General features: G+C 44.2%; 1 protein-coding gene across 1 annotated transcript in view; it reads right to left on the bottom strand.

The window, feature by feature from the left end:
* LOC126245997 (somatostatin receptor type 2-like) overlaps positions 1-22,348 on the bottom strand; it is a 1,701,965-nt gene that overhangs the window by 255,674 nt on the left and 1,423,943 nt on the right. The window lies entirely within an intron of this gene.

The following is a 22,348-nucleotide window of genomic DNA, read 5'->3' as shown; positions in this document are numbered from 1 at the left end:
GATTACGCACTTTTATCAAGTAGCCTATGTTCTGCCTCATGGTTCACACTATTTCTATACCAGATTTCATCGAAATTGTTTCGGCGGGCTAGTGGACAACAGAGAATTACTTTCGATTTTATATTATCGTCGATAAAGTTTTTTTTTATCCGTGATCTGATTTGATGCAAATAAAGTCTATGCGGTTCACCAAACTGCGATCAGGTTTTTTGCGAAAACCCCATGAAAATTCTTGTAGTCCTGGAGAAGCGAGTTCAAAGAGACAAATTCAAATGGCTCTGAGCACTATGGGACTTAACATCTGAGGTCATCAGTCCCCTAGACTTAGAACTACTTAAACCTAACTAACCTAAGGACATCACACACATTCATGCCCGAGGCAGGATTCGAACCTGCGATCGTAGAAAGAGACAGGCGCGGCAGTATTACACATTTATTATCACGAGGGCCATTCGATAATTAATGCCCCACATTTTTTTTAAAAGCCATTAATATACATAGACAAACGTCCTTGTTGGTGTTTCAGATTTGATGTTTGTTCTGTGAGCCGGTGAAGTTTCTAACGGTTCTGGCATACAGGGTGAAAAGTATTTAAACCGACAAACTCTGGGAGGTTGTATGGGACATCAAAATAAATATTTTTCCCTAATGTCATTTTTTTCCTATGAGGAGTATTTAAACCGGTGGAGACCATATTACGCTCTTCAGTTGTTAGAGGCCGTATTACGCTCTTCATTTGTAGGCAACTGCTGCCCACCAGTGTAGTAGTGCATTGTCTCTGTTTACTAACGGAGCGATACACCTGGAGTGAGTACACTGATATGGTTGGTGCGTACTACGTAGCGCCCCACAACAGACGAGCTGCACAGCGGGTTTATCGACAACAATATGCTAATCGCCGTACCCCGCATCATATGACCTTTGCTGCTGTGTACCAACGTCTGCGTAAGACCCGGTCACTTAGCAGATTACCTGGACAGGAACGCCGTCGCACGGTAAGAATGCTGCAATTTGATGAAGCTGTCTTGCAGCATTTAGAGGGCGATCCTTCGATCAGCACTCTTGCAATTGCACGTAACATGGGGGCGAATCAGACGAATGTAGAACAGTCCTTCGAGAGAAAACGTTACGTCCATTTCACTTACAGCGCGTCCACAACCTGGATCCAGTTGATTATCCACCCAGAGCACAATTTTCGCAGTGGTACCTGGAACAGTGTGAAATGCATCCTACATTTAAAAAAAAAATGGTTCAAATGGCTCTGAGCACTATGGGACTCAACTGCTGAGGTCATTAGTCCCCTAGAACTTAGAACTAGTTAAACCTAACTAACCTAAGGACATCACAAACATCCATGCCCGAGGTAGGATTCGGACCTGCTACCGAAGCGGTCTTGCAGTTCCAGACTGCAGCGCCTTTAACAGCACGGCCACTTCGGCCGGCTGATCCTTCATTTCCATCGTCTGTGTTGTTTACCGATGAAGCAACGTACGGGCGTGATGGAGTCTTCAAGATGCACAATTCGCATGTTTGGTCTCGCCAGAGCGTTGCCAGAATTGCTGGAAGACGTCCCGCTCCCTACAAGACAACGCATGTGGTTCCAACATGACGGGGCGCCGGCACATTTCAGTCGTCGTGTGCGTCGATTCCTGGATCTACGGTTCCCAGAAACGTGGATTGGCAGGGGTGGTCCTGTACCATGGCCTGCTCGACCACCAGATATCTCCCCTCTGGACTTTTTTGTGTGGGGAGCGATGCGCAGCCTTGTTTACGCGACTCCTTTTGCGCAAGAGGAGCAGGTTGCCCGGATAGTAGCAGCAGCAGGAACAATTCAGGATACTCCTGGGGCTTTTGCCCGTGTCAGACAGAACATGATCCGACAGTGTAACCTTTGTTTACGTGTCAATGGAGGCATTTTTGTAAATCTACTGTAATTGAAATTGGGTTGTGTTAATGGGTTGTCTCTTGGTCATAATAAAATGGAAAAGTGTTTGTTGGTTTAATTAATTTGCCGCCAGAGAAATCTTCCTCTACCGGTTTAAATACTCCTCATAGGAAAAAACGGCACTAGGGAAAATTGTTTTGATGTCCCCTACAACCTCCCACAGTTTGTCGGTTTAAATACTTTTCACCCTGTATAGCAGAGCCGTAGTACAGCGTCACAATGGCGTCTACATACGACTCAAGATACAAGCAGCGTGCTGTTATTGAAGTCTTGTGTTCAGAAAAAGAAACCGTGGTGAACATCCATAAACGTTTGTGTGCGATGTATGGTGATGCTGCAGTTGATAGTACAGTTGGGCGATGGGTAAGGAAAGTTACAGCCTCAGGAAATGCAGAAACAGAAGTCCATGATCAGTCACGCTCGAGACGTCCTGTCACATCATTGCCTCATCCGCCGTGTAGTCCAGACCTGGCACCCTCGGAATTCCATCTCTTTCGGTCGATTAAAGATTCTGGAGTCAAAACATGGCTGCGCCTACAGGAGAAGAGTGTTTACCAGCAGGGAACATATGTTCTTCCACAACGTTGGCATACGGCCATAAACCATGATGGAGACTACGTGGAAAAATGTTGATGTATATTGTCACCAAATTCCGACTGCTAACAATAAATATGTTCTGAGAAAAAAATGTGGGGCATTACTTACTGAACGACCCTTGTAGTACAGGTTTAAGTAAACTAGGATGCAAAAAGCTTTGTACGGGTAAAATCCCGGACGTATAAAACAGAGATCCTATCTCATCAGTTAGTTCGTTTGTACAACGGCTAAAAATATACAGAGATGTCTAAAAAAATGTATCCACTGTTTAAAAGTCCATACCTTGCAAACTAATTGACGGAGTTGTCTCATTCTTGGTGAAAGTGTAGGTTAAAGTCCAACTTAAAGGTATCACTGTAGGTGTTCGAAATGGTCACCATTAACATACACACACAAACGATGCCGCCGAACTGCAGCACGAACTACTGACTGCAACGTGTTCAGTTGGATATTTGCACATGAATGTACTATGGATTCTCGAAGTTCATCCAATGTGCGTGGATTTTGTCGATAAACGACGTCCTTTAGTGTTCCCCACAGGTAAAAGTCCAGATGAGTTAGGTCTGGGGAACGTGGTGGATACTCCACAGCACCTCTACGGCCTATTCATCTTCCTGGTAGATTTTCGCCGACGTACGCCCTAACACGGTTTTGGTAGTGGACTGGGGCACTATCTTGTTGAAAGTAAACTCTTCCGTCTCCATACAAGTCTCGGATGGCATGTAAAATGGATGTCTGAAGTTTCTGAAGGTACACCTCACCGGTAAAACACTGACTATCTGGCGACTGTCATCTGAAAAAACAAAACAACGCAATACAACGCTTCTGTGGCGATTGCTGGAGCTACAAAATATTACACTACCAAAGATGAGACAACTAAGTCAATTAGTTTGCCAGTTATGGACTTTTAAACAGTGGATACATTTTTTGGATCCCTCTGTATATGCTGACTCACCACGATAATACCGTGTACCAACGTCTCTAGCCTCGATAGCGGCCTCAGTTCAACGAGTCTCTACAGGTATGCCATGTACACCTGAAGCCACTCATTGATGATTAGATCCCGCGGAGGTGCTAGATTGCAGGCATACTGATTGCTACGTTTCACTCGCTGTTCCAAACTGACCCAGACATTTCATATTGTATTAAGAGCAGATGATTTAGCGGGACACTCGAGGTGATACGGTGCCTGAATGCTCGCCAAACCAAAGGAAGATGGCAGTTATTTGCAACTCTGACCGAAACCTTGATTAACAAATTACTATAAATATTGTTACGGCATATTTATTTTTTCTACGTTTTGCTCCGTTTCTGTACACAGTCGGTAAATTAAATAGAGGGAGATGAGTTCAAACGTAATATAGTGCGACATCAGTGTAGTGAAGAACGTAATACAGGGTGATTCAAAAAGAATACCACAACTTTAGGAATTTAAAACTCTGCAACGACAAAAGGCAGAGCTAAGCACTATCTGTCAGCGAATTAAGGGAGCTATAAAGCTTCATTTAGTTGTACATTTGTTCGCTTGAGGCGCTGTTGACTAGGCGTCAGCGTTCAGTTGATGCTAAGATGGCGACCGCTCAACAGAAAGCTTTTTGTGTTATTGAGTACAGCAGAAGTGAATCGACGACAGTTGTTCAGCGTGCATTTCGAACGAAGTATGGTGTTAAACCTCCTGATAGGTGGTGTATTAAACTTTGGTATAAACAGTTTACAGAGAATGGGTGTTTGTGCAAAGGGAAAAGTTCTGGACGGCCGAAAACGAGTGATGAAAATGTAGCACGCATCCAGCAAGCATTTGTTCGCAGCCCAGGAAAATCGACTCGCAGAGCTAGCAGAGAGCTGCAAATTCCACAAATCAACTGTATGGAGAGTCCTACGAAAAAGGTTAGTTATGAAACCTTATCGTCTGAAATTGGTTCAAGCACTGTCTGCAGCTGATAAGATTAAAAGAATCGATTTCTGTGATTTTATCCTTGCTCAAATGGAAACAGATGAATCTTTCGTTTCAAAGATTGTGTTTAGTGATGAATTGGCACTTATCTGTCCGTAACTACCTGAACGTCAACTACCCGAGGCGATGGATCGGCCGCCAGGCAGCCCGTGACAGAGCACTTCATCACTGGCCTCCAAGAAGCCCTGATCTTACCCCCTGCGATTTTTTCTTATGGGGGTATGTTAAGGATATGGTGTTTCGGCCACCTCTCCCAGCCACCATTGATGATTTGAAACGAGAAATAACAGCAGCTATCCAAACTGTTACGCCTGATATGCTACAGAGAGTGTGGAACGAGTTGGAGTATCGGGTTGATATTGCTCGTGTGTCTGGAGGTGGCCATATTGAACATCTCTGAACTTGTTTTTGAGTGAAAAAAACCTTTTTAAATACTCTTTGTAATGATGTATAACAGAAGGTTATATTATGTTTCTTTCATTAAATACACATTTTTAAAGTTGTGGTATTCTTTTTGAATCACCCTGTATAATAATCGCAAATAATCAAGGGCACTTACTTAATTTTATTTAAGAAATTCGATATTAAGTGATAAGTAATTACTTTTACGTAACGAGAGAGAGAGAGAGAGAGACGGAAATTATTTCCGTTTATAACGAACAACAAGATCTATTTTTGCATGGCTTTAATTTTGTGGGAGCTCCTATCAATTTACAATTATTAATTTTCACCCAGCTGGTAGTGGCCTTTGTGTAGGATCCTTGTATGAGAAAGCACGTTATAAGCGCTAGTATACCTCTGCTGTGAGGTGATTTACAATTAGGTACAGCCTTGTAATCTAAACCTAGCAGATCTGTAGATAGCCCTTCAGCACTCGCTTACAAAAAATTTTAGTATCGTTCATTTTGGGTGACAACAGAAAATAGTTCCAACCACGAGAGTACGTCTTTCCTTACAGGGATCGCATCTTAAACAAGACGCAGGAGGACGGCTCAGCCTAACTGTTGCGGCTTTGTGAAGCAGCCAACGTGTGTTGAATGCTCAGACGTTCAGAATAGTAGTAATATATTATTATAGAGATCATCACTCATGAATTTCATTACGTGCCCACGCTCATCCCACAAACGTAAATTTTCTTAATAACTTAGGGTTATTTCAAAATGAAGTGAGAATCTTCTAGGTTGTTAGGCCACGTCTTGCTCCATCTCAGTTTCTGCTACGCGATCTACGTTTCGACCCCTTTGCTGGGATCCTCTCTTTTTCATTAATGGTCGAACGCCAGAAAATCCAGAAGAAGATCCCAGCAGGGTGTCGAAAATCACGTAGCAGAAACTGAAGAGGAGCATGACACGGCCTAACAACCTAGAAGATTTTACCTTTAATGACAACGGGCACAGAAGCATGGAGAAGCACATACCTGGAAAGGAATTAGTGTTTCTTTGGTTTGATAATTCACAGCTCAAAATTCTAAGTTTATTGCTGCATAGTGTGGGTCATATTCAATTTTGAAGGTGAGATCCGAGCAAAATGCTCACAATTACTGTGCATGCTTCAGATTATGGCACAGGCGCCATTTTGTCGCAGGACATCGTGGTTCGGAACGACAAATTACGTTCGCTTCAAAGACTCCAACAGCGGTACAAAGAAATTACAGCCAGATCGAGGACGAGGCTCTAGCGACTATATTGGCGATCAAGAAATTTCATGACTGTGTTTATTAACATAAATTTATGCTCCTCACAGACAACACCCTTTAGTATTTATCTAGGTACCGAACAGTACTGTTCCTACACGAACGCTCAACGCTGCTTTTGTCAAATTACGACTACGAAACTATATTCAGGTCCACAGCACAACTCACGAACGCTGATTTCCTTTCAAGTCTGCCGATAAGGAAGATAAATGTTTTGACTCGCCAGCTGACGTTAATTTTTCAATTGATATCAGTACTCAAGACAGCTGATACCACGATATGTCAGCTTTCTGTGTGTGTCGGCTGATAGACGTAATCATGTACAGTATTGTACTGTTTTTATGCCACATTCGTACAGAAATACAATGTATACCCGTCCACATGTACCAGCGATGTAATGAACTGTGAAATGAATCGTGAAGCTCCATATATGACTCACAACTAAAATTCGCTAACTAAACACATATTAAACAGATTAGGGACTACGTGGACCACTTTCTGATTCTATTTTCTAATCCTGTTACCACATATCTGTTCTAGTGCGGCCCTGCCATACAAGTGTTTAAGTTGATACGTACTACTGCGTGCGATCTGCCACCTTTATGAGCAATGGCAATAAAGATCTTTTCAGCTACCGTGCAGGCTTGGGATAAATGAACAAAAGCCTTCAGTTACAGCATTCCAAACAAAAAGTATCCACACATCTATTAGTCATTAACATGGGGCGTGTAGATCCTTAGATTTATGACGGCTATGATTCTGCTGGAGACATGTTCAGTGTGGTGTATGAATGTCTGTGGAGTATTCTTACGCGAGATCCGAAATCAGTGAACGTAGTGACTAAAACGCAGCGGTCTGAATCATCCCAAATGTGTCCTCTTAGATTGAGGTCGGTACCGTGGTCAGAATAGACCACATCAGGTATGTTATTGACCCCAAACCAATGCCTCATAGATGCTGGTTTATGACGTGGTGCACTGCTACGCTGATACTGATGTGTCGGCAGCTGGGCCAACACCTTGTAGATAGAGGTGGCTTAATGCACGCTAGACTAACGCAGACGGGCGTGAAGTACTGGAACAGGATACGTAATTAATGCTATGAAGAAAAGAACGGAGCTTCTCATATACTTACCTTTAATTTCTTCTTGTACATCTCTATGGTGAACACAAGTGAGACTCTAATTACAATCACTGTAAGGCTAATGGCGCCTTGCTAGTTCGTGCCCATTAACTTAGCTGAAGGCTATTCTGTCTCTCGGTTAATGAGAGAGAAAGGCTTCGTACGTCTAGTCGCTAGCTCTGTCGTCCGTACAACTGGGCTGAGTTCGAGTCAGTCTCTCGAGACCGGCCTTGTGGTGGCGCTAGGTTTGCGATCACACAGTGGCGACACGCGGGTCCGACATGTACTACAGGACCGCGGCCGATTTAAGCTACCACCTAGCACGTGTGGTGTCTGGCTGTGACACCACAGATACAATCATTGTCTTCCAACTGTTTCTCTACATGCACATTTAACAAATTAAAACCATTTTTGCTAGAGGCCACATATTTTATAACATGTGATCCGCAAAATGCTGACAGTGATGTAATAAGAGTTCATATCCTGCTGCATTTAGCATTTTCTTAAACGCAGGAAGGGGACCACACCCTAACAACGAAAGACACCCCCATACTCTAACACCATTCGGCACTACACGTCATGGCGCGTAACGTTCTGCAGATATTAGCCAAACCCAAACCCTTCCTTCGGATTGACACGGGGTATAGCGTGATTCATCATTCCAGACCACTTGTTTCCCGTCACTCAGTGTCCGGTGGAGTCGCTCTTTACATCAATTCAAGTGTCTCCTAACACTGGCTACACAATCATGTGGCTTGTGAGTAGGTGCTCGACCTTTGTATCTCCTTCTCTTTAAGAGAATCGTTCAACGTGACAGAAGTGCAACCTTTCCGCAAATTTTTTGCAGATTTCAATACTGGGCCATCAACAAGTGTCAGCGTGGGAACCATTCAACGAAACATCATCGATATGGGCTTTCGGAGCCGAAGGCCCACTCGTGTACCCTTGATCACTGCACGATACAAATCTTTATGCCTCGCCTGGAGCCGTCAACACCGACATAGGACTGTTGATGACTGGATGCATGTTGTCGGACGAGACTCGTTTCAAATTGTATCGAGCGGATGGACGTGTATGGGTATGGAGACTAGTTCATGAATCCATGGTCCCTGCTTGTCAGCAGGGGACTGTTCAAGCTGGTGGAGGCTCTGCAATGGTATGGGGCGTGTGCAATTGGGGTGATACGGGACCCCTGATACGTCTAGATACGCCTCTGGCAGGAGACACGTATGTATCTTGTCTAATGACCTTCATCCATTCATGCCCATTGTGCATGCCGACAGACCTAGCCAATTCCAGCAGGACAAAGCGACACACTACACGGCCAGAATTGCTACAGACTGTCCCCAGGAACACTCTTCTGAGTGTAAACATTTCCGTTGGCCACCAAACTCCCCAGACACTAATATTATTAAGCATATCTGGGATGCCTTGCAAAATGCTCTTCAGAAGAGATCTCATACCCTCTCGTACTATTACGAATTCATGGACAGCCCCGCAGGATTCATGGTGTCAGCTCCCTCCAGCACTACTTCAGACATTAGTCGAGTCCATGACACGTCGTGCTGGCGGCACTTCTGTATGCTCGCGGGGGTCCTATACCATATTAGGCAGGTGTACCTGTCTCTTCGGCTCTTCAGTGTAAGACTGGGAGAAGGGAGATAGACACAACCCACGCCACTGTGCTGGCTGGACAGCCGGTAGCACTTTGGATCTCCCGAGCTATTACCTCCGCTGATTTTATGCGATTGTTTACAACCACCATCGACAATTCTTGACGAGCCTTGTCTATTCGTACACGAGGTCTGCCTGGCTTCGGCTTAGTTGTAGTTGTTCCTCCGATCCTACACTTCAAAAGTCGACTTGGGCGGCTCTAAAGGGTTGAAACGTCCATCATGGATTTGTTATTCAAGTGACATCCAATTAGTAGCTTACGCAGGATTCTCCCGACCAACCCATTGTACTGTTGCTTCTTCTCTACTAACAATATCCGTCTCCAGTAACATCTGAGGCGCATTACATAGAGGTGTCCGGAAACTTTTGATCAGATTGTATTTTTTTCACTACCATCATTTTCGGGAGGGGATTTAATGAATTGTTTTTATTGACATGCTTTCCTCGTCTGTTGTTGCTTTCCATTTGAGTTATATTCACATCTCTTCTCCGACAACCACCTTACGATTGTGACGAAGGATACTTTGGGTCTCATCATCACTTCCGCTCTTTCTGAATAATGGGTGGGCAGAACGACTCTCGGTAAGACTCCGTATGAGCCCTAATTTATCTGACTTTCCCACAGTGGGAGTCGTATGGGGGAGGAAGTAAGGAGAGGCACACAGCAGTCAGTCACAATCTACTGGCCATTAAAATTGCTACACCACGAAGATGTCGTGCTACAGACGTGAAATTTAACCGATAGGAAGAAGATGCTGTTATATGCAAATGATTAGCTTTCCAGACATTCACATAAGGTTGGCGCCGGTGGCGACACCTACAACGTGCTGACATAAGGAACGTTTCCGGTCGATTTCTCATACACAAACAGCAGTTGACCGACGTTGCCTGATGAAACGTTCTTGTGATGTCTCGTGTAAGGAGGAGAAATGGGTACCATCACGTTTCCGACTTTGATAAAGGTCGGATTGTAGCCTATCACGATTGCGGTTTATCGTATCGCGACATTGCTGCTCGCGTTGGTCGAGATCCAATGACTGTTAGCAGAATATGGACTCGGTGGGTCCAGGAGGGTAATACGGAACGCCGTGCTGGATCCCAACGGCCTCGTATCACTAGCATTCGACATGACAGGCATCTTATCTGGATGGTTGTAACGGATCGTGCAGCCACGTCTCGATCCCTGAGTCAACAGATGGTGACGTTTGCAAGACAACAACCATCTGCACGAACAGTTCGACGACGTTTGCAGCAGCATGGACTATCAGCTCGGAGACCATGGCTGCGGTTACCCTTGACGCTGCATCACAGACAGGAGCGCCTGCGATGGTGTACTCAACGACGAACCCGGGTACACGAATGGCAAAACGTCATTTTTTCAGATGAATCCAGGTTCTGTTTACAGCATCATAATGGTCGCATCCAAGTGGGGCGTCTTCGCAGTGAACGCACATTGGAAGCGTGTATTCGTCATCACCATACTGGCGTATCACCCGGAGTTACATTTCAGATGTGTTACGACCCGTGGCTCTAGCCTTCCTTCGATCCCTGCGAAACCCTACATTTCAGCAGGATAATGCACGACCGCATGTTGCAGGTCCTGTACGGGCTTTTCTGGATACAGAAAATGTTCGACTGCTGCCTTGGCCAGCACATTCTTCAGATCTCTCACCAATTGAACACGTCTGGTCAATGGTGGCAGAGCAACTGGCTCGTCACAATACGCCAGTCACTACTCTTGAAGAGAGTGTGGTATTGTGTGTTGAAGCTGCATGGGCAGCTGTACCTGTACACGATATCCAAGCTATGTTTGACTCAATGCCCTGGCGTATCAAGACCGTTATTACGGCCAGAGGTGGTTGTTTCGGGTACTGGTTTCTCAGGATCTATGCACCCAAATTGCGTGAAAATGTAATCACATGTCAGTTCTAGTATAATATATTTGTCCATTGAATACCGGTTTATCATCTGCATTTCTTCTTCGTGTAGCAATTTTAATGGCCAGTACTGTATTATGTTTGTAAATCTAGATTTCGGCTACAAATAACCATCTTCAGTGCTAAAATACAAATAATGGTTACAGAATCAAAATTAATTTACTTTACGTAGAACAATAAGGAATTACCCAAAAGCAGCTATCCTTCTGGTCAACATACTATTTTCTTTATAATTTTTTCCTTGTATTTTAGCACTGAAGATGGCTATTGATAGCCGAAACCTAGATTTGCAAGCATAATAAAAATTAATGGGATTGTGACTGACTGCTGTGTGTCTCCCCTCCCTTACAATCGACGGACGCTGTGCACAACGGTTCCAGATTGAATCAAAGTTGGTTGTGGGAGGAAGTATTGTATTATCTAACTGTGTGACTACGCAGTCCGCAGCTCGTGGTCGTGCGGTAGCGTTCTCGCTTCCCGCGCCCGGGTTCCCGGGTTCGATTCCCGGCGGGGTCAGGGATTTTCTCTGCCTCGTGATGACTGGGTGTTGTGTGATGTCCTTAGGTTAGTTAGGTTTAAGTAGTTCTAAGTTCTAGGGGACTGATGACCATAGATGTTAAGTCTCATAGTGCTCAGAGCCATTTGTAACTACGCTCTCGGAATTTCAGTGGTGCATATCGCCTCCCTTGTAGCGTCTGACAATGGAGCTTCATGAGCATCTCATAAATGCTCTCGTACTTGCGAAGTGAAGTGATATGTTAATCCTACCTGGTAAGTGTCCCAAACGGCAAGAACAGTCGAACAAGGGCTACGTGAGGTACTTCTTACATGGGCGGGTTACATTTACTTAGCACTCTTCCGCTGAATATCAGTGTGGCTCCTGCTTTTGGTAGAAGTACTTTTATGTGGTCGTTCCACTTTATGCGGCTCCACACGGTTACTCCTAGATATTTTACAGTTGTTACTGTTCCAAGTGTTTTACCGTCAATAGTAAAATCGAGCAGTTAACTGTCTTTCCGCCTATGTATATGCAATTCGTTTCACATTTATTCTTTGCTCTGAGGTCTGCACACTGAGGGCTGCACAATGAGCTCGATGAGGGTTTTAAGGACTATGATGATGTGTACAGGAACACGGCAACGCCAGAAGACTGTTGCGAAATGCAGGAAGACCTACGAAGTATGGTTATTGGTGCAGCGTTTGGCCATTGTGTCTGAAAGTAATTAAATGCAACATACTGCGCATTGATAGGCGAAGAGACACATTATTGTTCGATTATGTTATCAGTGAAAGCTCATGGAAACAGTAACAACCGTATAATACTTAGGAGTAACTGCCCATAGTGACCTCAAGTGCATTGTCTGCATGAAACTAATTGTAGGAAAAGCAAACGTCAGGCTGAGATTCCTGGAAGAATATAATTGATGCATGAAAGAAGTGGCTTATAAAAAACTTGTTGGAACGATTCTTCAGTGCTGTTGATGGAGTCTGTGATCCTTATGAAGTAGGATTGACACAAACGATGGAGAAGATTTAACGAAGAGCGGCACTTTCTATCACGGTATCGTTTAGTCTGCGCGAGAGCATGACCTACAGTCTCAACAAACTCCGATAGCAGTCGGTACAAGACAGGCATTGTGCTTCACGAAGGGGCTTACTGTTGGTCTTCCGAGAGCCTATGAACCAGAAAGAGTCGAGTAGCATATTACTCCCCCCTCCCATGTGTCTCGTGAAATGTCCATGACCAGAAACTCAGGGGAATTGTAACTAATACAGAAGTCTGTAGTGTTCTTCCCACACACCATTCGTGAAAGCAGCATAGAAGGGGAAAGCGGTGGGGGTATCGCCACATTGTAGTTTACGGAGTATATAAGTAGATGTAGACGTTAAATAGCGAGTCGTTGCAACAGTAGCTGATAATCTCCCACACTTTCCACGCTTCGCTCCATTTTCTGGCATTACAATTTTCAAACTGCTTTGGGTTGTACTCCACATCTTTGGCAATACATATTTTCATACATAACACCAAAAAGCTGACAAAAATGTTTATGTTGCTGCAACTAGTTTTGACAGACTATACCTGGCAGACTTCATGGTTTGCAGGAGTATATATTATTATCTATTACATGCTATTGTCCAGCGTTGTACAGCTAGATATGTAAGATATTTTACAATAATTGTCATGCGGTAGACACCAATTTAAACTTTAATCTGCCAGATGATGACATAAATCGGCGAAATTCGTTGCAGGATAGTAAAGATTTTAGCAGCCATTTTGTGATTTATGTACAAAAGCCTGATTTAAAAAAAAATGTTCCCCCACTCTTGTAGAAGAACACCATGCTCTTCTAAGTCTTCGCTACACAGGGTGATCCATTGATCGTGACCGGGCCAAATATCTCACGAAATAAGCGTCAAATGAATAAACTAGAAAGAACGAAACTTGTCTAGCTTGAAGGGGGAAACCAGATGGCGCTATGGTTGGCCCGCTAGATGGCTCTGCCATAGGTGAAACGGATATCAACTGCGTTTTTTAAATGAGAAGCCCCATTTTTATTACATATTCGTGTAGTACGTAAAGAAATATGAATGTTTTAGTTGGACCACTTTTTTCGCTTTGTGATAGATGGCGCTGTAATAGTCACAAACATGTGGCTCACAATTTTAGACGAACAGTTGGTAACAGGTAGGATTTTTAAATTAAAATACAGAACGTAGGAACGTTTGAACATTTTATTTCGGTTGTTCCAATGTGATACACGTACCTTTGTGAACTTATCATTTCTGGGAACGCATGCTATTACAGCGTGATTACCTGTAAATACCACATTAATGCAATAAATGCTCAAAATGATGTCCGTCAACCTCAGTGCATTTGGCAATACATGTAACGACATTCCTCTCAACAGCGAGTAGGTCGCCTTCCGTAATTGACAATGCGCTGACGCATGTTGTCAGGCGTTGTCGGTGGATCACTGTAGCAAATATCTTTCAACGTTTCCCACAGAAAGAAATCCGGGGATGTCAGATCCGGTGAACGTGCGGGCCATGGTATGGTGCTTCGACGACCAATTCGCCTGCCATGAAATATGCTATTCAATATCGCTTCAACAGCACGCGAGCTATGTGCCGGACATCCCTCATGTTGGAAGTACATCGCCATTCTTTCATGCAGTGAAACATCTTGTAGTAAAATCGGTAGAACATTACGTAGGAAATCAGCATACATTACAACATTTACATAGCCGTCGATAAAATGGGGGGCAATTATCAAATGGTTCAAATGGCTCTGAGCACTATGGGACTTAGCTTCTGAGGTCATCTGTCCCCTAGAACTTAGAACTACTTAAACCTAACTAACCTAAGGACATCACACACAACCATGCCCGAGGCAGGATTCGAACCTGCGACCGTAGCGGTCACGCGGTTCCAGATTGTAGCGCCTAGAACCGCTCGGCCACTCCGGCCGGCGCCAATTATCCTTCCTCCCATAATGCCGCATCATACATTAACCCGCCAAGGTCGCTGATGTTCCACTTGTTGCAGCCATCGTGGATTTTCCGTTGCCAAATGCTGGTTTACATTACCGCTGTTGGTGAATGACGCTTCGTCGCTAAATAAAACGCGTGCAGGAAATTTGTCATCGTCCCGTAATTTCTCTCGTGCCCAGTAACAGAACTGTACACGACGTTCAAAGTCGTCCCATGGAATTCCTGGTGCATAGAAATATGGTACGGGTGCAATCGATGTTGATGTAGAATTCTCAACACCAACGTTTTCGAGATTCCCTATTCTCTCGCAATTTGTCTGCTACTGATGTGCGGATCAGCCGCGACAGCAGCTAAAACACCTACTTGGGCATCATCATTTGTTGCAGGTAGTGGCTGACGTTTCACGTGTGGCTGAACACTTCCTGTTTCCTTAAATAACGTAACTATCCAGCGAACGGTCCGGACACTTGGATGATGTCGTCCAGGATAGCGAGCAGCATAAATAGCACACGCCCGTTGGGCATTTTTATCACAACAGCCATACATCAACACGATATCGACCTTTTCCGCAATTGGTAAACGGTCCATTTTAACACGGGAACTATTTTAACGGGAACTATCACGAAGCAAATACCGTATGCACTGGCGGAATGTTACGTGATACCACATACTTATACGTTTGTGACTATTACAGCACCATCTATCACAAAGCGAAAAAAGTGGTCCAACTAAAAAATTCATATTTCTTTACGTACTACACGATTATGTAATAAAAACTGGGGGTTCGTATTTTTAAAAAACGCAGTTGACAACCGTTTGACCTATAGCAGCGCCATCTAGCGGGCCAACCATAGCGCCATCTGGTTCCCCCTTCAAGCTAGACGAGTTTCGTTCTTTGTAGTTTTTTCGTTTGATTCTTATTTCGTGAGATATTTGACCCGGTCAGTATGAATGGATCACCCTGTATTTTATTCTGTCATGTTGTGACGTCTTGTAGAGGTAAAAATCACAATGCCTCCACAAATCTCTGCGACTCAGCACAGGGCAGAGAATTCATCTCTAGACAAATCAGGTGGACAAATCACCAGTAGTATATCTTTCGAGCTGCGAAAATGTAGGACTGGCGACGGGCCATTGGTGCGGGGCTGGGAAAGCGGAGGATCTATTAGGGAGTTCAAAGCGGCGGTGGGCGGTGACAAGACGGCGTCCGTGGGCGTGGCCGGCCAGCTACACCTGCTCGGTACGAACTCCCGTCCCTCACTTACGAAACCGGCTGACAGGGGTTGCCGCCGCCACTGCCTCTCCTGCCGATATTAATGGAGCAGTTCGTCAGGCCGGAGGCGCGGCCGCCACAGCCGCGGCACTTTTACTGTCCGGCCGCTCCGTTTGAAGCCGCGCTGGACGCATCCTGGAGGGAAGTATGCCAGCGCCGCGCTAATGGGGCAAGCCGGCAGCCGCAGCGTCGGCGAGTACACGCGACGGCTTGCGAAATCAGCTCGGCGTGCGCGCGCGAGCCCCTGTGTGCAGCCGGTCGCTTCGCTGTCGTTTCTAAAGACTTTCCAAGCACGCTACCCAAGCTCTATCGCTGTCTTGCAACAACGAATTATGTCTTTCATCAATAAAATAAGCACGAAGGTATAGTCTGAATGCGTTACTTATCACCTCCTCGAAAAAATGATTCTTTTAGTTTATTTTTTTTGCGTATGATGATACATGTCTGCAGTCATACTTCGAAATCTACACTCTGCAATAACGTAGCACGCCGCTAGAGAAATCAAAATGACACAGCCAACATATACCGTAAACAAGAGATGTCCAACTTTCTTTTGGCTCGTTTCAAAAATGTTCAAATGTGTGTGAAATCATATGTTAATAAACTGCTAAGGCCATCAGTCCCTAAGCGTACACACTACTTAACCTAAATTATCCTAAGGACAAACACACACACCCACGCCCGAGGGCGGACACGAACCTCCGCCGGGACCACCCGCACAGTCCACGATTGCAGCGCCTCAGACCGCTCGGCTAATCTCGAGCGGCTGGCTCGTTTCACTACAATACAAACGTCTAAAAAATGACATTGACAAGGAGTGCAAACTGTGTTAGCATAAAAATGGTTCAAATGGCTGTGAGCACTATGGGACTTAACTTCTGAGGTCATCAGTCCCCTAGAACTGAGAGCTACTTAAACCTAACTAACCTAAGGACATCACAAACATCCATGCCCGAGGCAGGATTCGAACCTGCGACCGTAGCGGTAGCTCGGTCCCAGACTGTAGCGCCTAGAACCGCTCGGCCACCTCGGCCGGCTGTGTTAGCAGGAATTGCTAGAGGACAAATGTAAAGATATAGAAGAACATACACTGAAGCGCTGAAGAAACTGGTATAGGCACGTGTATTCACAGAGATATCTAAACAGGCAAAATACGGCGCTGCGGTCAGCAACGCCTGTATAAGCCAACAAGTGTCTGTTGCAGTTCTTAGATCGGTTACTGCTGCTACAATGGTAGCTAATCAAGATTTAAGTGAGTTTGAACGTGGTGTTGTAGTCGGCGCACGAGCTATGGGATACAGCATTTCCGAGGAGCGATGAAGTGGGGATTTTATCGTACGACCATCGCACGAGTGTACCGCGAATATCAGGAGTCCGGTAAAACGTCAAATCTCCGACATAGCTGCGGCCGGAAAACGATCCTGCAAGAACAGAATCAATGACGATTGAAGAGAATCGTTCAACGTCACACAAGTGCAACACTTCCACAAATTCCAGCAGATTTCAATGCTGGGAACTATTTAACGAAATATGTTCGATATGGGTTTTCGGAGCCGAAGGCCCACTCGTGTACCCTTGATGACAGCACCACAAATAACTTCGCGCTTCGCTTGCGCCCGTCAATACGGACGTTGGACTGCTGATGACTGGAAGCATGTTGAGTGATCGAATGAGTCTCCTTTAAAATTGTATAGAGCAGATGAACTTGTACGGTATGGAAACAGCCTCATGAATGCATGGATCCTGCATGTCAGCAGCGGACTGTTCAAGCTGATGGAGGCTCTGTAATGGTATGGGGTGTGTGCAGTTGGGGTGATACGGGACCCTGATACGTCTAGATACGTCTCTGGCAGGAGACACATACGTAAGCATCCTGTCTGATCACCTTCAACCATTCATGTCCGTTGTGCATTCCGACCTACTTGGGTAATTCCAGCAGGACAATGCGACACTCCACACGCCCAGAATTGCTACACGGTGGCTCCAGGAACACTCTTCTGAGTTTAAACATTCCGTTGGCCACCAAACTCTCCAGACACGAATATTATTAAGCATGTATGGGATGCCTTGAAACTTACTGTTCAGAAGAGATCTCTAACCTCTCGTACTATTACGAATTTATGGACAGCCCCACAGGATTCATGGTGTCAAATCCCTCCAGCAATACTTCAGACATTACTCGAGTCCATGCCACGTCGTGTTGCGGCACTTCTGTGTGCTCGCAGGGGTCCTATACGACATTAAGCAGGTGTACCTGTCTCTTTGGCTCTTCAGTGTAAGACTAGGAGAACGGAGATAGACACCACCTACGTGAAAACTGAAGAGGCCTTTGCAGAAAAGGGAAGCAGCTGTATTAATATGAAGAGCTCATATCGAAAAGCAGTATAAGCAAAAAACAGAAATCTGAAATGTGGAAGAAGTATATAGAGGGTCTATGCAAGGGACATGAACTTGAGGGCAATATTAAATAAGGGGAAGAGGACATAGATGTAGATGAGATTCGAGATATCACACTCCGAGAAGTATCTGGCAGAACACTGAAAGGCTTAAGCAGAAACAAGGCCCCTAGAGTAAACGACATTGTCAGAACTACTGACATCCTTGGGAGAGCGAGCCGTGACAAACTATTCCAGCTGTTGTGCAAGGTGTATGAAACAGGCGAAATACCTTCAGACTTCAAGAAGAATGTAATAAGTCCATTTCTAAGGACATCAGTTGGTGACAACTGTCAATATTACCCAAGTCTTAGTTTAAAAGCCATGGCTGCAAAATGCTAATATGAATTATTTACAAAAGAATGGAAAAGCTGGTAGAAGCCGACCTCTGGGAAGATCAGTTTGGGTTGCGGAGAAATGTTGGAACACTTGAGACAGTGCTGATCCTACGACTTACCTTAGAACGTTAAGAAAATATAAATCTACGTTCATAGCATTGAAAAGTTAGAGAAAGCCCTCCCGGTTATCCGTTCGGTCTATCACACGGCTTTCCGGAGCCAGAAGGAGCGCCTAGTCCCCGGCACGAATCCGCCCGGCGGGCCTGTGTCGAGGTCGGGTGAGTCGGCCAGTCTGTGGATGGTTTTTAGGCAGTTTTCCATCTGCCTCAGGGAATGCTGGATGGTTCCCCTTATTCTGCCTCAGCTACACTATGTCGGCGATTGCTGCACAAACAAGTTCTCCACGTAAGCATACACCACCATTACTGTACCACGCAAACATAGGGGTTAAACTCGTCTGGTGTGAGACGTTCCCTGGAGAGGTCCACCGGGGGCCGAACCAAACAATATCAATGAAAGAGTGGTTCAGTGTGGCACGGCGGAGGGGTGAAGTGGACTGCGGTAGTGATCGTGGGGTTGTGGACCACTGCGGCTGCAGCGGGGCCGGAGCCTCTCCGTCATTAACATACAATACAAACTTAGAGAAAGGTTTTGACAATGTAGACTGCAATACGCTCTTTGAAATTCAAAAGGTAGCAGTGGTAAAATAAAGGGAGCGAATGACTATTTACAACTTGTACAGAATCCAGATGGCATTTATAGCACTCAAAGACCTTGAAAGGGAAGCAGTGGTTGAGAAGGGAATGAGACAAGGTTGTAGTCTGTCTCCTATGTCATTCGATCTGTACATTGAACAAACAGTAAAGGAAACAAAAGCAAAATTTGGGGTAGGAATTAAAGTTCAGGAGGAAGAAATGAAAAGTTTGAGGTTTGCCGATGACACTGTGATTCTGTCAGAGACAGCAAAGAACTTGGAAGAGCAATCTAACGGAATGAATAGCGTCTTGAAAGGACAACGTAAGATGAATAACAACGAAAGCAAAACAAGGATAATGGAATGCAGTAGAATTAAATCAGGCGATGCTGCGGGAATTGGATTACGAAACGAGAAACTGAAAGTAGTCGACGAGTTTTGCTATTTGCGCAGCAAAATAACTGATGAAGGCGGATGCAGAGAGGATCTAAAATGTAGACTGGAAATGGCAAGAAAAGTATTTCTGAAGAAGAGAAATTTGTTAAAATCGAATATAGATTTATGTTTTAGGAATTCTTTTCTGAAGATACTTGTCTGGAGTCTACCCATGTCTGGAAGTGAAACATGGACGATAAACAGTTTAGACAAAAAGAAAATGGAAGCTTTCGAAATGTGGTGCTATAGAAGAATTTTGAAGATTAGATGGATAGATCATGTAACTAATGAGGAGGTACTGAATAGAACTGAGGAGAAGAGAAATTTGTAACAGGACTTGACTAAAAGAAGGGGTCGGTTGATAGGATGCATTCTGAGACATCAAGGGATTATCACTTTAGTATTGGGGGGAAGTGAGGTGGGTGAAAATTATAGAGGGAGACCAAAAGATGAACACAGTAAGCAAATGGATGTAGTTTCCAGAAGTTATTCGGAGGGAGTCCTGCTCAGAACGGAGTTGCATGGAGAGCCGCATGAAACTAGATTTCGGCCTAAAGACCACCACAACAGTAACAGCGGCGTGCTACGGTTTCGTAGCACGGATTTCATAGTAGGCCACAACTGCGGATGTCTACCTGCACACAAACAAAAATGAATGACATAATAATTTTTTAAACTGATAATTAAAACCTTACGACTATATCTCGTACCTTAGACATATTTTTATGGAGGGCAGGAAACGTACGATTACTTCAGCTGTAACGTAGATTCTATTCAAGATTGCACATTAACTATGTGCTAATGTTGCTTTCAGTCCGATGACTGGTTTGAACTACTACACCTACATCTATATTTACGCATCCCCACGCTAATCTGTTGTGTGGATCGTCTCTTCATACCTAATGCAACCTACACCTATTTGAATTAGGTTAATGTTATTAAGCCTTCATCTCGCTCTACAGTTTTACACTTCAGACACATCCCTTTACAACCAAGTTGATGATTCCTATGCTTCAGGATGTGTTCTACAAACCGATCCTTCTTTTACTCAATTGTCTTGCTTCTCAGTTTCATTCAGTGCCTCGTCACCAGTCACCCATGTAATCATGACTGTTTCGAATCGCCACATTTGAAAAGCTATTTTCTTCCTGTCTTCTTATTGCTCGGATTTCACTTCCATACTCGCGGCAAATACAGAAACGAAACGACATAACTTATTTTCGTGTTACACGGTAACAAATTTCTCTTTTTCAGAAATGTTTTCCTTGCTACTGCCAGTCTGCGTTTTACACCCTTTCCACTTCGACTATTGCCAGTTATTTTCCTGCTCAAATAGCAAAACTCAGCTACTACCAAAAGCGTCTGATTACCTATTACTTTCCTTCTGCATCGTATGGTTTTATTCCGCTGGATTTCCTTAGTCTTGTCTTACCTTTGTTGACATTCATCTTATAATCCCTGTAATCTATTTCTGATAAACTCAGCTTACAAATGCTTTGCCATCTCTGACAGCATGACCATAGCATCGGCAATTCTCCAAATTTTAATCTCTCGTGTCTGAACTTTAACTGACTTTCCATATTTCTTACTACATGTTCTATCAGTAGACTGGGTAACAAGGCAGATATACAACAACATTGCCTCACTAGTGATTGTCCGTTCATATCCTTCGACTATTATAACGGCCGTCTAGTTACGGATAACTTTGACTCTTAGTTTGAAGCCGGCCGGTGTGACCGAGCGGTTCTAGGCGCTACAGTCTGTAACCGCGCGACCGCTACGGTCGGAGGTTCGAATCCTACTTCGGCCATGGATGTGTGTGATGTCCTTAGGTTAGTTAGGTTTAAGTAGTTCTAAGTTATAGGGGACTGATGATCTCAGATGTTAAGTTCCATAGTGCTCAGAGCCATTTGAACCATTTTTGTTAGTTTGATCTTCTAAGTTTCAAACAGCGAATTTCAGGCAACGTTGCTATTAGGTTTGGTATACTAATGAGTAATAAAATTAAACATGTTTTGCGGTATTCCATTGTTGGATAAGTTTCATAGAGGTCTTGTGACATTGCGCCTATCTAGGCACACTGGTAGTGGGCGCGTGTGGAGAAACATGACTGACAATTAGTAAGTGACAGAGTTTGTCATGCACAGCTACAATGGTATAGTAGTCGATGGACAGCGCCTCTGAACAGGTATCCACGAACCAATCATATACAACAGACTGCTGTTCAGCCACATGTATGTACCCAATAAATTAATCTAAACCAACAACTAGGAGAACCAGGAGCAATCGAGGTCGTTCTTTGGTTGTCATAGTATACATTAAAATTGGCTGTCTTGGTCGAAAGGCCTGTGATGGTGAAATAATGATGTAACTCTGTATAAGAGAGAAATGAAACTTACAGCACCTTTAGGGCCATATGAAATTCAAGAAAACCATCTGATAGGAGTTTAAGACGTTGAAACTGTTCACGTAGGGCCTCATCAGTTAGACAGTACATTCAAAATCATTAAATTATAAAGAGCAACAAGTTTAGTGTTTCTTTTAAAATTACTAACTGCCGTCTAAATACCGCTACAGAAATCAACGAAGTGTCAAGTGACTACTTGCATCTACGTAGAAATACATGTCTATAACAACTGGGAATGAAGTTTACAATTTACAGAGACTTTCTGACTGCTAATAGCATAGTTAAGAAACTATAGTTCACATACTTAAGTAATTGGTGACACAAACGAATTAAAGTGACATTCTCTGACGGTA

This window comes from Schistocerca nitens, chromosome 1 (assembly GCF_023898315.1).
Source record: "Schistocerca nitens isolate TAMUIC-IGC-003100 chromosome 1, iqSchNite1.1, whole genome shotgun sequence".
Classification (NCBI taxonomy): domain Eukaryota; kingdom Metazoa; phylum Arthropoda; class Insecta; order Orthoptera; family Acrididae; genus Schistocerca; species Schistocerca nitens.
Note: the sequence above shows the minus strand (reverse complement) of the source record. Positions and strands in the feature narration are given on the sequence as shown.